A 20,524-nucleotide genomic window follows, 5' to 3' on the forward strand; every position below is an offset into this window, starting at 1 on the left:
TGTATGAGAAAATGTCTCTGGACACAGTTTATAAGATTTCACATTAACCCTTTGCTGGGTGAGCGGGTAGATTCTCAAAGCCTCAAAGATTTTAAATGTTGACTCCCCCCCCCCCTTTTTTTTTAATGCATTTCTCTTTCTCTTTGACTTTTCAAGATATGTGATTAACTCAAGGTTTATTTTATCTACAGGTTTTAACTTTGAGTATAAGCATATATTGTACCTTATTAATTGTCTTGCCAATGTATTCCCTGTGTTCAATGCACTTTCTTCAATGTATTTCTGTATTGCTTTTCCTCTTTTTCCTCCTTTCCTTTTCCTACCAAACAATATTTAGGGAATTCCATACAGGGTCTAATACTGAAATAACCTCAGCACTTAAAGTCTTAACCTAGGGAGTTAACACGTATCAGCATGATTGAAACTGAATTATATGTGATTATTTTGGGTTACCTTTGTAGCTGTAACCCGGAAAATACCAAGCCTTAACACTTGGCCCCTCAAGGCATTCCCTGTGTTAACTGTCCTTTATATTTTAAACAATAATTTAGGGAGTTCTAAATTAGGTCCAATATGGGTAACAAGCTAATCAGGAATTAAGTTGCATTGTGGGAACCCGATGGTCTAAAAGATCTAAGGAATTGTCACATATATCTTCCTGTTTTTTTTCTTTTTTAGAGACATAATGAGAATGTATTAAGAAAGGGAGATTTATGGATGAATTGAGAATATCCTTGCAAACTTAATTTTTAGAAACAAAGTGTCGCAACAATGCAAACATATCCAAATATAGGGAACAGGATTATTGGTTTTTGCTTACCACAGGACATTATAGTTTTAAAGGGATAAGAATGACAAGCAGCTGAAGGGTACTCTGTTTCTTCTATTAGTTTCAGTTTACTATTCCCTCCTCTCTTCCCATGGGTTTTTATTACTTGTTATGAATATCTGAATAATTATTATTATACTTAATAATAACACTTTGAGAAGTTTAGCTGAAAGCAAACAATTGGAAGCAAATTGTGAAGGATCAGATACATGTACACAGGGGATAATGTATTGCCATTTTTTTGCTCCCTGTTGTAGGTTACAAAGATCAGTCAAGGCTGAATTTTGTCCCCTCCGTTTATCTCTCCGGTATGTTTATTTGGTTTTCATTACAGAGGAGTGGGACTACTAAAGGTTTAGCTGATCTTTGTTCATTATTTTACTATGGTTTTTGTATTCCAGTTTGCGATTGAATTTCATGGGCTGGTGGATATGTGGCTTTGTATTTATAACACACATATTACTTCTGGTATGCCAGAATTAGTGGTTGTTTTTTTTAACTCCTATTTTCCTCTCCATTGGATAATCTTGGCTGAAACCGTTTTGCATATCGTTGCCAAATAATTAACTGAATTTAGGGGGAGTGTTCTGTGAGAGTTCTAAACTCTACTCCCTCTGATGATTAGGTTTTTAGTCGAGCCTACAGACATTAACAAGCCTTCCATGTGTAGCTGTTTTAATCTCCCATGGATTTTTTAGGAGGTAGCCAAATGATTTTTGGAGGAGAGAGCTAGTATGAAGGGACTGAGGCAACTTAAGGTGTGATTTGAACACAGTGACATATAGAACTAACATATGTCTTGCCTGAGAGATCTTTCCCCTTTATTGTATGGATATTACAATATTATAAATGAGCCCCTGGTGGCGCAGTGGTAAAACTGCTGCCCTGTAACCAGAAGGTTACAAGTTCTATCCTGACCAGGGGCTCAAGGTTGACTCAGCCTTCCATCCTTCTGAGGTCGGTAAAATGAGTACCCAGAATGTTGGGGGCAATATGCTAAATCATTGTAAACCGCTTAGAGAGCTCTGGCTATAAAGCGGTATATAAATGTAAGTGCTATTGCTATAAATGGTACTGAAGTGAACTTAATAATGTATATTAGAATATATTTGAGACATATTTGAAGTACACCTAAAATTACACATTTGTTTTTGAGCTATTATGTAGGATTAATCTTTATTTAGTTTCCTGTATTTGTTATCCATAACATTGAAATTCATTTGGAAGAGAACTGTTCAGCACTTTGCTGGTGAAGTCTGCTGCTGTGGCTCCTATTGTAAACTGGTTAATCGGTTGGATAGAACAAGGCATTTAAAATTCTTTGAATTCATTTTCAGTTTGGCCAGAATCATGGATGACCTGTGATCATTCTAGATTGTCTCAGCCCACCAGCTTAACATATAAGTTAATATATTATATCTCTCATTTAATGTTGATGGGATGGAAAAGGCTAGAAGATCCATGATTTGTTTAGGAGACTTCCTTTGTTGAGTATTGGAGAATAACATACTACAGAACATACTTTATTAACTATATACATTACAAGACATAGTTATCCCACTTACTGAAAGTTTTAATAAATTCTGTTTCTTATGATTACTTATACAGGTCTTAATTCAGAAGTAGGACAAAATTAGAGCAAGGGGACTTATATTCCCCTCCCTATAGAATACAGAATCTTATCAATAATACCCAATATCATTTTTTGTGTCTGTGATGTTCAAACCACAGAGTACAGGAGATGCTTTGCCCTGAGTTTGAAATAATTGTATGATATCTACTTTATATATCATAGTTGGGTTGGCTCTCTCCTTCTCAAACCGTTTGTTAGTGGGATGGTCAATCACGTTGGGACAGACTTTTTCTTTTCTAATTTCCCGTAGTGGAGTTCAAAATTCTTTACTGATTGCTATTGATGTCTGATGCCTAGTTTAGGACCCTTTAGATTCAACTAACACTACTGCATTTTTTCTTCATTCTGGTTTTGAAGGATAGACTTTGTATCTAAACTTGTTTGGTCTTGTTGGAGTGTCAGAGATGTAACCCTTCTGTTTCTACTTGTGATACTAATAAAAGCAATTTTTTAAAAATTAAAATTAAAAAAGAAGTACTATATATACAGGGGCATGTCTATGGTAGGGCAGGCAGGGCACATTCCCGGGTGCCACTTGAAGGGGAGCGCCATTTTTAAAAATCAAATATTAAAAAAATGGCTGCTGAAAACAAAATGGCCACCACACATGCTCAAATGGCCTCTGCAAGGGCCTAGGCCATACCAGGCCTCGCAGAGGCCATTTGAGCATGCACAGTGGCCATTTTGTTTTTGGCGGCCATTTTAAAAAAATATTTCAGAAAATGGCTACCGCACATGCTCAAATGGTCCATGTGAGGTCCTAGGCCTTGCCAGGCCTCACAGAGGCCATTTGAGCATGCGTGACAGCCTCCAAAATGGCCACCATGCTGATCTTTGCAGGCCTGGACAGGCCTGAAAATCAGCCTGGGACGGGCTGTGGCGGTGAATTAAGAGGCCGGGGGGGAACCTTTACAGACCGCCCCCCACGGCCTTTAGGAAGCCCCTGAAGGGGCTACAGGTAATTCTTTTTTTAAAAAAAATATTGTGAATACTGAGCTGAAGCTTATGAGCTAGGATTGTATTCATTTGCTCTTACTTTGCTTCTTGTGATAAATGAGTTAAATGTGATGTCTTAATAATATGGCTATTAATGGTGAGTTTGTCTCTGAATCAGTGTGAAATCCTTCGTATTAAGGCCCACTGGGAGTTTCTTGCTCTCTCTCTCATTGTAACTGTCTTTCTGAAATACTAGAATATATTCCAAGCAGTGACACAGTTTACTCTGCATATCCTTTAGTTATTTCCAGAGTATCTGGGAAAAGTCCAATTCTCCATTTATTTTTAAAACTAGTACACCTCTACATAGTTTTTGGGTATTTCATGAGCCCCAGCATACTGAAATTTGTCGTTTACCAGCATTTTTTGGTCTGGCTACATCCACTGCTAAATAGTTTTTGAAATATTAAAAGATTAACAAGCTTGACTTGTATTTTTGAGCTGATATGGTAAAGCTTTCTGAAAGATAGGTGTCAGATGTTTGGATGGGGGGGTGCAATTTCAGTGCTTGCCCTAGGCACTATTTTCTCTAGATACGCCTCTGTAAATTTATATGTCAGTCTCAGACCTACTACCAATCAACTTCACTGGGTGACCTCAAGTTTTCATTTTATGAGAGAGGGTGGATGAAAACCCACCACTTTCTACAGCCATTCATAGCTTTTTAAAGCAGTTTCATCTCCACCTACTCCACCCTTGTCTTTTTTTGGAACCAGACTAAAATGCTACAATCACGTTAGCCTTTCCTTGTAGGGAAGCTGCCCCAGTCCCTTGATCAAAAAGGAGTTTGTTGAACACTTTTCAAAACATGCCTCAGAGGAATGACAAAACGTACAGTTGCTAAATACAAAGAACAATAGCTGGAAACGAAGTCTTGGATTCATGGGCCATTACAACCTCTTGGAACACCCCGCTGATCAGAGTTGAATTAAACAAACAAACGTCAGATATGTTCAATGGCTTGTGATCATACTTTACATTTCTATTGTCAGCCTTGCACAGGTTTGTGTAACCTGCCTCTGTATGTGAGCGAAGGGAACAGTTTGACCTCTATTATGTCTGAGTTCCATGCACCTTGAAAGCTTTCCCTAGTAAGAATCATTCAGTCATTGAAGCATATTCTCCTACTGGCAATGCTGACCTTTTTGCACGGGTGCATCTTTGTTCATTGCACTAGTGCAGCATCCAGTCGTGATGACAGTCATTATTTGCCACCTTGATGGAATGTTACAGAAAGAATCAGTCTGTAAAGTACTAGAGTCCCAGGAAATGAAGGACTTTATAAATCAAAACTAGCTTGGAAATGGGCTTGGAGACAGACAGGCAGCCAATACTCCTGACAAAGACTGAACATAGCAATAGCAATAGCACTTGCATTTATATACCGCTCTATAGCCGGAGCTCTCTAAGCGGTTTACAATGATTTCTGATTTAGCATATTGCCCCCAACATTCTGGGTACTCATTTTACCGACCTCGGAAGGATGGAAGGCTGAGTCAACCTTGAGCCCCTGGTCAGGATCGAACTTGTAACCTTCTGGTTACAGGGCAGCAGTTTTACCACTGCGCCACCAGGGGCTCTATATGCAATACCTTCTTAATATTTTATAGCAGATGGGCTCCAGTCTTTACATGAGGTGAAACTTCCCAGTCATATTCAAGAGCAGGCCGTACAGAGCATATTTATTTATTTACAAGTGAATTTTGGCCCGTTGAATAACGGGCGCTAGTAACAGCGCTCCTGGCCCCCCGCCGCCATTCCCCCTCCCTCCGCCGTTCCCCCCCTACCTTTAAGGGCCAAATCGGCCCAGGCACTTGCCCCCGCCAGGCCGGGGAGACGGAGACCGGGGGCGGAGCGGAGGCCATGTAACTTTTAAAAAAAAATTTACTCCCGCGGCCGCCGCCGCCGACCGCCCACCCTCCCTCCCAGCTGCCGAGTCCCCCTTACCCTGGCCGACTGCTGTCGGCCGAAGACAGCCCTTAATCTAAGAGGCAGAGAGGAGCTCACAAGCAGAGCTCCTCTCTGTGCAAAGCCTCTTGCCGAACTGCCGCTTTGGGCGCAAGGGACAGCGCCCAAAGCGGCAGTTCGGCAAGAGGCTTTGCACAGAGAGGAGCTCTGCTTGCGAGCTCCTCTCTGCCTCTTAGATTAAGGGCTGTCTTCGGCCGACAGCAGTCGGCCAGGGTAAGGGGGACTTGGCAGCTGGGAGGGAGGGTGGGCGGTCGGCGGCGGCGGCCGCGGGAGTAAATTTTTTTTTAAGGTTACATGGCCTCCGCTCCGCCCTCGGCCTCCATCTATTTTGGCCGAGGCGGCGGCTCCGCCGCCGCCTCGGTCACTTTCCCGCCGCCTCTTCTCCGGCTTCTTCAGGGCGGCCGCTTCTGGCCGCCCAAGATGGCTGCCGGGTGCCGGCGAGCGTGTCTCCCTTGCCCTGTTCTGCGCCTGCGCTTCGCGCAGGCACAGAACAGGGCATGGAGGCACGGACACACGCTTGGTGTCCGTCCACGGACGGACACCAAGCGTTTTATTAGAGAGGATTGTTCGATTTATATACCGCTCTTCATTTAAATAATCTCAAAGTGATTTACAAGATAATTAAAGCAATGCATTATTAAAATACCAAGGTACAAATGATCTCAAAAAATAAAACAATCTATATATTTAATTCTCCTAGACGTACCCATCGCTAATCCCATGCGTGGCAGCTCTCACAAGAGTTCGCAAGTGAGCTGATGATTAGTAATGGGGACAGACAGCCACCAAGGGAGGAGAAGCAGTGGCCCTGCGAATGGCCAGCCGCTGGGTGTGGCGGAGAAGAAGTGGCCCAGCAAACAGCCAGCCACCTGGGGGCGGGGGCAGAGAGAGAAGTGGTGGCCGGCAAACAGCCGGTCGCTGGGGGAAGAGTAGGGGCAGAGATGCTCTGCGCCAGGTCAGCTAGTACATAATTAAAATACAAAAGTACAGATAATATAAATATAAATATAATCTCTATTTAAAAATTTAATAATTCATTAAAAATAATACACAAAACACAAAGCAGCAGCAGTAAAAACAATACTTTCATTCAAAAGCCTGGGTGAAGAGCCACGTCTTTACTTTTTTCCTAAAAACTGTCAAGGAGATTGAGAAGCAGATTCTAGCCAGGAGAGCATTACAAAGCCTGGGGGCAATGACTGAGAAAGCCCTGTCCCCCCCCCCCCCCCGTGCTCGACAACCAAGCCTCTCTCACTGTTGGCACGCAGAGCAGAGCCCCCTCTGATGGTCTTGTCAAGCGGTAGTTACGAGTTGACCTTGCAAGGTACAGACCAGCGTGCCAAGATTCTAGCCCAGCCTTTGGAGGGTTGTGCTCTCTGACCACATGAACATATATTGCATGTTCCCTTCCTGATTCTTAAAGATACACACTCTCCTTTTGGGGGCATAAAAGTCATACACGTGCACTGAGGATCATCCTGCTGTGATCTTTTCACATATTTATTTATTTTATTTTATTTTATTTAACATATTTCTATACCACCCCAAACTTGCATCTCTGGACAGTTTACAATTAAAATCATTTAGACATTTATTTATTTATTTACTTTATTGTTAAATTTGTATACTGCCTTTCATTAAAACAATCCCAAGGCAATTCACACAAAAATGAAAACAAAGCTATGAAAAGGACACAATTAAAATATTAAGCTAAAATATAAAACAAATCTGACCGAAAAGATTTAAAATACAAGCATTAAAACTGTACAAAATACAAAGAAGCAGCAGTAGAGACAATCATATAAAAGCCTGGGTAAAAAGCCAAGATTTAACACGCTTTCTAAAGCTGTGATGGAGACCGAGGAGCGAATAGCCACCGGGACAGCATTCCGGAGTCTGCGGGCAGCAACCAAGAAGGCCCTGTCCCACATGCATGACAACTGAGCCTCCCTCATTGTTGGCACCCGAAGCAGAGCCCCCTCAGATGACCTCGTCAAGCGGGCAGAAACCCTTGAGAGCAGGCGGTCCCTCAAGTATCCTAGGCCCAAACCATTAACATTAAAATCATTTAAAATCCCACATTAAAATTAAAACCATGAAGCTAATTAAAAGCTTGGGTGGATAAATATGTCTTGAGTGCCTTTTTAAAAGTAGCCAGAGATGGGGAGACTCTTATTTCAACAGGGAGCACATTCCAAAGTCCAGGGGCAGCAACGGAAGGGCTGCTTGGGCTGGCTGGCATATTCTCCATCAGTCAGTCAAAGTCCTTCTGCAGGTCCTTCTGCCCCTTCCCCGTGGGAAGAAGATCTGGCATCTGTATTATTTCATCAACTGCCAGGGGCCTGAAAATTCTGCCAAATTTACCCCAAATTTTAATTGCAAATTTAATTGTGCATTTTAATTGTAAGCTGCTTTGGGAGTCTATCTTAGCTGAATAATAAATAATGAAATAAAAATATAAATGCTACTATTAAATTAGCCACCTAATGGTGCAGTGGGGAAATGACTTGATTATCAAGCCACAGGTTGCCGGTTCAAATCCCCGCTGGTATGTGTCCTAGACTATATCAGGCAGCAGTAATATAGGAAGATGCTGAAAGGCATTATCTTTGCAGGAGTAGGCAATGGTAAACCCCTCCTGCAGGGGTGTAGCAAGGTTGGAGTGGGCCCTGAGACAAGATTTTTAAAATGGGCCCCCCCTCACAGAAGCTCAACTCATGAAGTAAAGAAATCTTAAATGAGGCTGAATAGTGGTAACAAAAAGCATAGTGTTTATATATATATATATATATATATATATATATATATATATATATATATATAACATAAAACATTATATATATATATATATATATATATATATATATATATATATATACACACACACACACACACACCACAATAAAACATCATCCTAATTTTTTAAAAGGTTTTGTAAATTGTGGACGATGCAAGTCATTTAATGGTACTAGAGAAAGACATGCTGTTGTGGTAGCTCCAGGTCTTAATACTCACATCAATTTTGGAGGATGAATACACCTGAAGGAAGCCCGGGTGGGTGCGCAGCTGGGGGATTCAGTCATGTGACTTGCCTCTGGGGGCTCCCCCCAAGGCAGTGGGCCCCCAGACAAGTGTCTCCCCTTGCTCTATTGTAGTTACGCCCCTGCCCTCCTGTATTTTACCAAAGACAACCACAGGGCTCTGTGGTTGCCAGGAGTTGACAACTCGACAGCACACTTTACCTTTACCTTTACTATTAAATTATATCTCAGTAAAAATAATACTAGATGCTGGGCATCAAAAATTAAGAGTTTCCTGAACAAAACTACACAATCAAATAAAGACTATGCTTATGCCTACACAATCCCATGCATGTTTACTTGGGACTAACCTACAGCAAATATAGTATAGAGGAGCCATGCATAAAGACAATCTTGACCATTGGCCCCTTTACTTTCTGATTCTTTACTTTTCTGATTCTGGGCAGGGCCTTTCAAGAGGCAAGGGGAAGCAATTGCTCAGGTGGCAGATTATTTGGGGTGCCAGCAGGGTGGCAATATGCCCCCTGCTGCCGCCATCAAAGCAGCTCTTCAGTACTGATTTGACCCTCATGAGCTTTGCAAGGAATGCCTCCCCTTACATTCTTGCAGAGCTTGCAAGAAGCACAAGGGGAGAACAGGAGGCTGCTGGAAACCTTTCCTCATCTCCTTCTCTGCATCGCTTACAAAATTTGTCACCTTTGAAAGGGAGCTGGCCTCTGCCAGGGACATTGGGCAAGGCAACATTTGGCACTTCGTCCCAGGCACCACAATACTTTGGATAACCCTGATTATAGGGCTGCTTTTTTTTTTTTAAGCCAGAATGTGATTTGAGTTGTGCATTCATCACTAAGCTGCACCTTTAGGAGCAGTCAGAGCTGAACTTTAGTGTGTTCCATAACTGCAACTGCAAGAAACAAATTAGGTAGAGCATGCAAACACCTCTGCACAACTTGCAATAGCTTTTGTTGTGATTGCTTTGGGTGAAGGAAGAAAGGAGAAAAATAACGAAGGTGGAAGTCATAGGTTGGGATTCTTTCTCCTCTCTCCCCGTGCCAGGTTTTAATTGTGTGTCTTCAAGCATCTCACACATCCTATACCTGGATCGTCTCACTTTCGCAATTGGGGAGGGGGAAGCATTCTGAACAAAACAAAACAAAATAAAGCCTTCCTAACAAAGGCTCACACGAAAGAGCCTGAAGCTGAGAATTGGTGTGACACGATGCTCTGTTAAACGCTGTATTTTTCTTCACGGCAGTGTAGGATAAACCAATTCGCATTTCCTCTTCTATCATACATATTCTACTAGCCGTTATGAGGCGCTGCGACAATTAGGAGTTTGTCGACTGTTGAAGGGAGTGAGGTGGGCTAGGGATGTAACTAAATCTTTATTTCTAGGGAACACAAAGAAACTCGTGGTAAAATAAAAAAAACTTCGTGTCAGTTCCTCCCTAGTCTCCCCCCATTTATTGCGTGGTTTGTGCCCCAGCCAACATAATCCTATCGAAGAGTCCATTCTGAGCCGCTAGGGGGCGCAAGAGGCACGTGGGTTACGACTCGTAACCTACCCAACCAGCACAAACGGGAGGGGGAAGGTGCTCCGAATATGGGCGTGGCTGATGTGCGTCATGGGGCGGGGATTGGAAGGAGGCTTAGAGCGGGGAGCGAGGCTCAGCCCACGGCTTCTATGTTGCTCTAAAGGGCTCGTGTGTGGCGTGAGTTCCCTCCCTCTCTCGCTCCGTGCGGAGGAGGGGCAGCTTTTGACGAGTCGATCCTGTAGTGGGGCCAGGGCCCGCCTGTAAACTATCCCCTTTGCGAAAAGCATTCCCTCCTTGGGGGGGGGGGGGCGGGGGCGGGGGCGGGGGCGGGGAGGAAGGCGTGGCTGGAGGGTGGCTACGCTCTGGCTCCGGTTGACTCGTACGAAGGGACAGAGGGCGTGGCTTCAATGGGAAGCTGTGAGGGGAGATGGGTGGGACGGCTGGTTGCCATGGGTTCGCTTCCGGCGCTGCCAGGCGGAAGTGGCTGGAATTCTGGTGCTGGCTGCCGTTTGCTGCCGTTGCCCTCGGTCAGTGTAAATGCGGGGGGGGGGGGCGGCGGAGGGAGGAGAGAAGCGTCTCTCCTGTCCGCGTCTGGGTGGAAGGGGGGAGTCGAACTCCTCCCCACCGGAGGGGCGCGCGCCAGGGGACATGGGGACATGGGCAAGGCAAAATCAGTCCCCCCCCCGCCGCCGCCGCGTTGTGCTCATTATTTTATTTAGCACAACTCGTATCTAGGGAGGGAGGAGAGCGGTGGAAGAAGCACCCACAAGGGTGGGTTAGGTAGAGGAGGAATCAAGGGGCGGCCCTTAAAATAGACTTTTTCTTAATATAATAATACCCCTTTGGCGATAAATAGAAATGTGAGTCTGCTTTGTACAATACTATATCGGACCCTCTAGTCTATTATTTCCTATTCTGACCGTCAGCAGTTCTTCAAGGTCCCAACCTGAGCTTTTTCTTAGCCCTGCGACTTGCACTTGTCCGTGTATGCGCCTCTTTTTCTGTTTATATAGCAACAGACACCGGTGGGATTTTTAAAGCTGCAAATCCATACAAGTAATTTCTGAATCCCAGAAGGATGCATTAATCAAAAAGAATTAACTGCATCTGCATATTTATTTACCTATTATATTTCTCTGCTGCCTGATATGTACATCTCTAGGTGGTGTAGAAAATTTTAAACAATATTAAAAAGTAAAAACATTTAAAAAATTCACAACACACACATTAAAACAATCTCATAAGAAATTATTAAAACAAATTATTAAAATTAAAATATTTGTAAACAACAAACAGAAATATAATGTGCAAGATGTTTCGCTTCTGCCTTAAGTTATAACATCAAAGCAACTGAAGAAGGCAGAAATCTAAACATCTTGCACATTATATTTGTTTTGTTGATCAACAATAACTATATGGTGAGTGGCAAACAGTCTTTCTCCTCTTCATCTTCAGGTGTAGGTTGCATTTTAGAGAAATGTGTCTGCTTCTGTATCTGGGCTGGCACACCTGTAGTGCATATGTGTAAGTTTTAAACAGTAAAGATCTTAAGGGCAAACTCTTTGTTTTACCTGATGCTTTTGAGGACTGGGTTAGGACTGTAAATCTTGTGTCTAGGGTAGAGATTGTGTGAAGCAATAGAATTGACCAAGGGAAATTCTAAACCAAATTCTAATCCAGATTATATTAGCAGCAGTGATCGAGGCCTTGTGGGGATGACTTGTTTGGAACCGGAAGGCTGTTTTTTTTAATCCTAATTATGTGCTATGCAGGGCATGCTGACTGATGCTGGGGGAAAAACAGAGGAGCACTGCTGTGCCTGCCTCTGGGGGAGCCTGCCAGGATGGTTTAGATCCAGCAAAGAAGTTGCACTTTCTTGAACTGTCCTTTGCTCCATTGACTAATACAGAACAGAACCTGAGGACATCTACTAGGGAGAGCCACTGGATTCTGATGGCAGTGGGGCAACGCTGATGATCAGTGGTGAAGACTGGACTTTCCTTCTGTGTGATGGAAGATTCTGCAAGAGCCTTAAATACTTGAGGAGAATTATCCTGGTATCGGAGGACCAGGTTGCCTTTCCTTGTAGTAGCAGAGAATACAGGAACTTCCCACCTATCCACCCCCTGCCTACCAGCATAGGGTGATCTGTGTAGTAGTTGAAGAAGCAACTAAACTTTTTCTGGCTCATGCATCTGCACTGATTCTTCAAAGTGGAGTTTTTGAAGGGGGAGGGGGGTGCCCAGAGATCCCCCCTCCCCCTGGAGAGAAGAAATTTAGATTGGCTCGGCACAGCTATGGAGAGATGGCACCTGTCAGGTGAGATTGATGTTGGAGGGGTTGGATACAACTTGGAAATACCTTATGTTTGTTATATATTGGGATAATCTTCTTGGTCTGTATGTGCTTTGATGTTATGCACTGTGTGTTCAGTGTGGAATGCAAGCATGAAATGAGTGGACTGAGCCAAAACCATAGTCTTCGTGGTAAAATATGATTGAAGGCTGGGCAGGATGTTTGAATAGGTGAGATTTGTGCTTCTCCATATGACTTCTAGTCCTTATTTGCCTTTTTTCTGCTGCCCCGTGATACCTCATTTCTCTCATATTATTTAAGTAGACATATGTATGTCTCTTTCATTTTTCATAGTTTATTATTGGTGCAAAATTGTAATATTCTAGTGCAGAATGCACACAACTTTGCTCTTAATATTTGAGTTTCCTTGCAAAAGAGAAGATGTCAAAACTTTTTGTCTGTACTGGATCTTTGTACCTACTTGTACCATTTGAGTCATTCATGTGGAGTTTGGGACTTGTATGAACATGCACATGTAATATATGGGGCCTGTAAAAGGTTATCCTTGCCAGAAGTAATCTCAAAAGGAGGTTTTAATGCCCATTAATATATGTATTTCTGAAGACATTCTTCTAGAGGGTGTGGATGATAAAGTGTACTGGGCGTAATAACTGACAGGTTCTTTTCTGAATAGCTTTCTATGGTAAAATTGTGAGTGTGGTTGCAACAATTGGGCTTTAGCGTCATTTAGAGTGGATCTAGTCAATTGGGATGGTGATTTTAGAATCCTAACATACTTCACACAATCTTGAGTAACCCTTACAACAGCCCTGTAAGGTAGGTAGGTATTTCCCCCATATCATAGCATGCAAGGCTGAAAGTAAATCACTTACTTAAGGCTGCCTCCTGAGATAATAGCAGAGGTGAGATCTGAACTGGAGACTTCCTGGTTTGCAGCTCACTCATGTAGCTTGTTAGCTAGGACTTGGCCTATGCTGGAGAAACCTGAACCCTAATCTACTGCTATCTCTATTATTTATATACCACTTTTTAACACCCCCCCTAAAGTTCCCAAAGTGGTTTATGTAGGGAGGAAAAATGGTTTCCTCTCCCCCAAAGGGCTCACAATCTAAAAATAAGCACATAGGTAGACACCAGCAACAGCCACTGGAGGAATGTTGTTCTCCCCTTGCTTAATAGAAAGAGAATCACCAGTTTGGAAAGTGCCTCTTTGCCCATTTTGCCTTATGTCTATGAAGGGCTCCTGTAACAACTAGTATACACTTGAGCAATGTTTCTCAACCACCGATCCACAAGGCATTGGGTACCTGTCCATGAGGCATCACTAATAAAAATCACCCCCCCCCCCAAAAAAAGCGGGGTGGGGGGGGGAGATTGGCGATGGCCACTGGAAGCTCTCTGGAACTAATTTCCAGGCAGCCCTTGCTGTTGGATAATGTTCATTTCACTTCCTTGAAATGAACATTATCCAGCAGCGAGGACTGCCTGGAAATGAGCTCCAGAGAGCTGACCAAAATTGTGGGGTTTTTTTGGGGGGTGCATGGGGGGGGGTTGGGGGTGAGGGTGGCAACCCCCTTACTAACTGCTGGTCCGGGAAACTGCTCATGAATATTGTACCAGTCCATGACTCCAATATCACTGCACTTGAGTATCGTTCTGTCTGTTTTGGTGAAGAGTCTTGGCACTTGGTACTCACACCCTTGAGATCCCACTCAAGTTTTGAGATTAGTTTGGGGAGGGGTGGCCTAAGAGGCTGAACAGGCTTGTGCTCAGTGTTGCTCCTGTCCTGCCCCTGCCCGCATCTGATTTGGCAGCTGCACCTCTTGCTGTTACGAGCTGCTGTGCTGATGCACAATTGCAACTCATGATGTTTCAGTGAAGCAAGAGCCTTGCTCCTGAGCCAATTTGTTTTTTCTTTTGAAGAGCAGATTATAGGATCAGGCTGAGAGTCAGATTTAGGTGAGGCTGGCAGCGGGTGGTATTGTAAGGTGCAGTACCACCACAGTGCACAGCTGGATACTCTCTGGTGTATCTGCTTTCTTGTGACTATTTTTGGACTTGTCCCTCCATTGCTTGCCTTCAGTGTTTTCACAAGCCCCCACTATCCTCTTTCTCTCAGTCATTTTGATCCTTTCTACAATATTCCAAATTTGGGGAAATCCTGATTATATAGTCAGAGACAAGTATGCTTATTAAGTTGATTTGCAAAATTTATTCCAAGTAAAAAATAGGTCACTAAGTCATTCTGAGAGCTGGATTTGAGCTTCCGCATTAGAGCAGGGTGCTTAGTCCTGGATACTAAAATTGGCCAGTGGCTTTAAATTGGGAAGAGGAAGATGTTAGCATTTCCTAATGGAATGACACAAATATACTGAACATGCCAGAAAAGAAGAGGGTTCATGTGTACATTATTTTTGTTACCCTGATCCGATGAAACAAGAAAAATATGGAGGGAAAGTTGTGCAAATTGCTTGCTTCCCAATATCTGCTTAATAAACAGGCATTAGGACTTTGATTTTGAAGAAGAGTCTTCCACGGTTTTGCATGACAGGGATGGGTTCAAGCTGAGTGGGTTCAAGCTGAGTCCACCTCAGGCTCAAACTGACTGCATATTTTCAGTGAACCATGTAGCGTGTCCCCATTAAGTTAATGATTTAGGTGTTGGCTAACAAGGTCAGTGGCGCTGAGGACACTTCAGTGATGGTTGGCTAGGCTTGTAGTACAGGCAGGATTTTTCAGCCACACCTGTTTCTTTAGCCACATCTTCACCAGGTGCTTGTTGTAAATTCCACTCTTCTGTTGTGGTCACCTGAAATTATGTCTCCTCCTTCTTATGCTGAATGGCACAAGCATCATTAATTAAGTCTCTCTCTCAGATCTGTTTAGTCTCAGCTTGTTGGATGATTTAAATAAACAGAGATTGAAGTGAATTAAGGAGTTAACTCATGATCTTACCCAGATGATGGATGGCTGTGGGCTTTGACTGCAGAGTTCTTAGTAGAGGGATCAACAGCCTTGCCTCACAACACCAGTCACGGTCTTCCTGCTTGACTACTCGGTATCCCAGGGCAAAGCTTGACAAATCCCAGCAGCCAGGTTGCGGTGACACCTAGACTAGGAAATTCCCCTTAGCTAGGAAGTCCCCTTAGCTAAGCAGGGTCTGCCCTGGATGCATATGAATGGGAGACTAGAAGTATGAGCACTGTAAGATATTCCCCTCGGGTAGGAGCTCACTCTGGGAAGAGCAGAAGGTTTCAAGTTCCCTCCCTGGCTTCTCGAAGATAGGGCTGAGAGAGATTCCTGCCTGCAACCTTGGAAAAACCGCTCCCAGTCCGTGAAGAAAATACTGAACTGGATAGACCAATGGCCTGACTCAGTATATGGCAGCTTCCTATGTTTCTACCTCCCCACCCCACAATGTCTATCATTAAGTCCAGTAATTTTGTCAAGTATGCATTGTCTGGCTCCTAGATCCAGATAACATTTGTCAAGGCCTGCACAGCATAATATCGGTCCCTTTCCTAATATGGGACCAGTTTGGACAGTGCAATGTGCCCTTTGACGCTACTCGTCTCTTCCCCTCAGTGATCCTAAGGGTTGGTTTGTACAGTAGTTGCAGTCTTGTATTGAGAGCAGTTTCCAGATGTTCATAGGACCCCATTTGCAATTAAAGGAAGCTTCATGCTTTATCCAAGCATAGCCAAGACATGTCAACAGATGGCTCTTTCACTTAGAGGCAGTTGCATAGCTTTGCTGTGCAATTTTAGTTCTGTAGGATTGACCCTAGGGGAACAAAAAAGCCAATGGGAGACAAGGGGGCTGTTCCAGGGGCTTCACAGCATGACCAACAGTTCAAAGAAAGGGCACACAGCTACCTGCCTTGCACAGAATTGGGGTAGGTGGTGGTGAGCTCCCTATCGTGGCCCAAAGGAGAGGCAAACTGAGGCTGAGCCCGGGAGAAACCTCCCTCTCCTTTGGAGAATGTTGGTGTCTTCTCAAAGAAGCCTCTCTCACAGTTGGAGAGCTGAAAGTTTAACAGTTGGTCACTGCGAGTTACCCAGTCCTCCAGTTCTGTGAGCATTTTTTTCATTGTGGAATATTTTTTAAATTGCAGACTCTATTTTCAGACAGACTTGGTGCATATACATGTATGTGGGCACACACGTGCAATCACACAGCATTCCATGTCCTCTCTCCCCTTCACCCTAGGAAGAAGTTGTCATAGGACCTTATCTAGCAAGACTGCAGAGAGAAACTCATCAGCCCATCATGAGAACTCTATAATGTCCTTGCTGGTTTAGTCCAGGGGTTACTCTAGCCCTGTCTCCAACAGTATCCAGTAAAATGTCCTTGGGAAGCCCATAAGCAGGGAATGTTGCTTATAAGCAGGGAATGAAAGCCTCTCCTCCACTGCTTAATGACCCCTTCCCCCAGAAGCTGGTATTTAGAAGAATACTGCCTTGCTATATGGAGGTTCTACTTAGGTATCACTGCATCATTAATAGCCCTGGGCAGCATCTATACTAGTTAATCATGGCTAAGCATTATTAAATCAGTGAGACAAGTTAGTCATATCTAACTTAGTCTGAATTCTGCCTCATAATTCTATCAAAATTTTTAAAAAAATCTAAGCCATGACCTTCTGTGAGGCTATCCCATTCAAAGTTTAGATGAGATGGGCTTGAATTTCGCATACAATGTTGGAGGTCACCCATCACCATGGGTTGTGTCCTGTGGTTGTTCCTGTAGACAGGACTGTCGTAATTCAGTAGGACAGTCTTATTTCCCAGCAGACATCTTAGGTGTCCGGGTAAGGACTCGTTTCATCAGCATTGAATGTTTGATGAGAGCTCTTTAAGCAAGACTTTATTTGTTGGTAGAATGGACTAGAGGAATATCGCTAAGGACAGACCCTGCCATTTTCTGTCAGAGATGGCTGTGATCTGCAATTTAGAAACCAGACTGATTATGTGGAAGACTATGGTTCACATAAACTTACAATAATGTTCATATACTTTAAACATTGTTTTAAAGATATATGCTCACTGTAGAAACTATTGTCTTAGAAGACTTCAGATATCAGTTGTGCCCAGAACCTTTTCAGAACACTGTCAGATCACTGTATGATACATAGGAAGCTGCCTTCCACTGAGTGAGACCCTTAGTCCATCTAGCTCAGTATTGTCTACACAGACAGACAACGGCATCTCCAAGATTACAAGCAGGAGTCTCTCTCAACCCTATCTAGAGATGCCGGGGGGGGGGGACTTGGAACCTTCTGCCTGCAAGGGGAATATTTTATGGTGCTCACATGTAGTTTCCCATTCAGTGCAAACCAGGGCAGACCTTGCTTAACAAAGGGGGCAATTCATGCTTGCTCCCACAAGTCCAGCTCTCTTCTCTTCATGGCGTAACAGTCAAAGCGTTGGACTTAACTTCAGGAGACTCAAGCAAATTCTTGCTCAGCCACAACATTCATTGGATGAGTTCAGGCAGGCTATCTTCAGCAGACTAAACTAACTTTCAGGGTTATTGTAAGGATAAAAGCAGAGGGATTGCGTACATCCCTTGAGCTCCTAGAGGGGAGGTATCCCTTACAAATGATAATGATGCCTCCCCCCTCCGCCTCACAGCAAATGCAGTTTACTCCTGTGTATTGGTGGTATGTGCCATCTTTTATATGCAAAGATTATGGTTCAGAGTGAGTGCCTGTCAGAATGACCAGCTTCTTTTCCCCCAAAGGCAAAATCTTTCAAATAAGGACCAAAAGGCAAAATGTTCCTGAACATGTGCAGAGGGCCTTTTGTTTTGTGCAGGAAATATTCCCTCACTTGGTCAGAGATCATGGAATCTGGTCCTAGTCTTGCCTATCTACAGAGACAGCGATCCCACAATCTGAGAGGTGATCAGTGATGAGATAGTCTTTAAATTATGCATATCACCTCCATGGTTTCTCGTATTAAGGGATGGAGCTACAGGTGAAACTCGGAAAATTAGAATAGCGTGCAAAAGTCCATTAATTTCAGTAATGCAAATTAAAAGGTGAAACTGATATATGAGACAGACGCATTACATGCAAAGCAAGATAAGTCAAGCCTTAATTTGTTATAATTGTGATGATCATGGCGTACAGCTCATGAAAACCCCAAATCCACAATCCCAGAAAATTAGAATATTACATGGAACCAAGAAGACAAGGATTGTAGAATAGAACAATATCGGACCTCTGAAAAGTATAGAGTGTACTGTGCTTGATTGGCCAGCAAACTCGCCTGACCTGACCCCATAGAGAATCTATGGGGCATTGCCAAGAGAAGGATGAGAGACATGAGACCAAACAATGCAGAAGAGCTGAAGGCCGCTAATGAAGCATCCTGGTCTTCCATAACACCTCATCAGTGCCACAGGCTGATAGCATCCATGCCACGCCGCATTGAGGCAGTAATTGTTGCAAAAGGGGCCCAAACCAAGTATTGAATACATACAGTGGGTATAGGAAAGAATCACCCCCTTTGATAGACCTTAAATTCTGGTTCCCTTACATCCTGAAATGAAAACACAAAGAAAATTCCTTTCACCAGCTGTACTTATCCAATGCAACCTATAACATCCAACTGAAAAACATCACAATTACAGTCCAGAAAAAGTGTCAGAAATAAAAAACAAGAATTACTGAGATTGAAAAAGGATCACACACACCCCCCCCATGTCAATATTTTGTTGAACCACCTTTTGCTTTAATAACAGCCTTGAGTCTGTTGGGATACTTCTCTATCAACCTTGCACATCTAGACGGAGCAATATTTGCCCACTCCTCCATACAGAACTGTTCAAGTTCGGTCACATTGGATGGTAGGTGTTGGTGGACTGCTATCTTCCCTTGATCCAGTTGGCCCTCCAAACTGGATGGAAGAGCAAGGAGGAAACTGGTAAGAGAGGTTACCAAGAGGCCAGTGGCCACTCTGAAGGAGTTAAAGGACTTCATGGCAAAGACTGGTTGTTCTGTGCATGTGACAACAATTTCACGAGCGCTCCACAGATGTGGCTTGTTCGGGAGGGTCGCAAGGAGAAAGCCACTTCTCAAGAAAGGCCACATTAAAGCTCGTTTGAGCTTTGCCTGAAGGCACCTTGAAGATTCTGATGCCAAATGGAAAAAGGTCTTATGGTCAGATGAGACCAAGATTGAACTATTTGGCCTCAACACCAAACAGTACACCTGGCGTAAATCCAACACAGCTCACCATCCACAACACACCATACCTACAGTGAAGCATGGAGGTGGCAGCATCCTGTTGTGGGGGTGTTTCTCTGCCTCAGGGACTGGGGCTCTCGTTAGGGTAGAAGGAAAAATGGATGGGGCAAAATACCGTCAGATTCTGGAAGAAAACCTGCTACCCTCTGCCAGACAGTTGAGGATGGGCAGAAGATTCACCTTTCAAAATGACAACGATCCGAAGCACACAGCAAAATTGACCACACAGTGGCTGAAGGAGAAAAAAGTGAACGTCCTCATGTGGCCCAGTCAGAGCCCAGACCTAAATCCCATAGAAAATCTGTGGAGAGATTTGAAGATAGCAGTCCACCAACACCTACCATCCAATGTGACCGAACTTGAACAGTTCTGTATGGAGGAGTGGGCAAATATTGCTCCGTCTAGATGTGCAAGGTTGATAGAGAAGTATCCCAACAGACTCAAGGCTGTTATTAAAGCAAAAGGTGGTTCAACAAAATATTGACATGGGGGGGGGGTTGATCCTTTTTCAATCTCAGTAGTTCTTGTTTTTTATTTCTGACACTTTTTCTGGACTGTAATTGTGATGTTTTTCAGTTGGATGTTATAGGTTGCATTGGATAAGTACAGCTAGTGAAGGGAATTTTCTTTGTGTTTTCATTTCAGGATGTAAGGGAACCAGAATTTAAGGTCTATCAAAGGGGGTGATTCTTTCCTATACCCACTGTATGTATTCAATACTTGGTTTGGGCCCCTTTTGCAGCAATTACTGCCTCAATGCGGCGTGGCATGGATGCTATCAGCCTGTGGCACTGATGAGGTGTTATGGAAGACCAGGATGCTTCATTAGTGGCCTTCAGCTCTTCTGCATTGTTTGGTCTCATGTCTCTCATCCTTCTCTTGGCAATGCCCCATAGATTCTCTATGGGGTCAGGTCAGGCGAGTTTGCTGGCCAATCAAGCACAGTACACTCTA

General features: G+C 43.6%; 1 protein-coding gene across 6 annotated transcripts in view; it reads left to right on the forward strand.

The window, feature by feature from the left end:
- The first annotated feature begins 10,076 nt into the window (after nucleotides 1–10,076).
- The window catches only part of MGAT1 (alpha-1,3-mannosyl-glycoprotein 2-beta-N-acetylglucosaminyltransferase), a 47,235-nt gene continuing 36,787 nt past the window's right edge, over nucleotides 10,077–20,524 (forward strand). The window contains exons 1-2 of one of the 6 annotated variants that reach the window (XM_053299601.1): nucleotides 10,077–10,179; nucleotides 11,775–12,321. The gene's annotated coding sequence lies outside the window, so the exon portion shown is untranslated. Of the gene's footprint in view, nucleotides 10,180–10,241; nucleotides 10,263–10,367; nucleotides 10,530–10,550; nucleotides 12,322–20,524 lie in introns of those variants that run through there. The other 5 variants (XM_053299603.1, XM_053299599.1, XM_053299600.1 and 2 more) reach the window with 5 other exon arrangements.

Source organism: Hemicordylus capensis, chromosome 2, assembly GCF_027244095.1.
Source record: "Hemicordylus capensis ecotype Gifberg chromosome 2, rHemCap1.1.pri, whole genome shotgun sequence".
NCBI lineage: Eukaryota > Metazoa > Chordata > Lepidosauria > Squamata > Cordylidae > Hemicordylus > Hemicordylus capensis.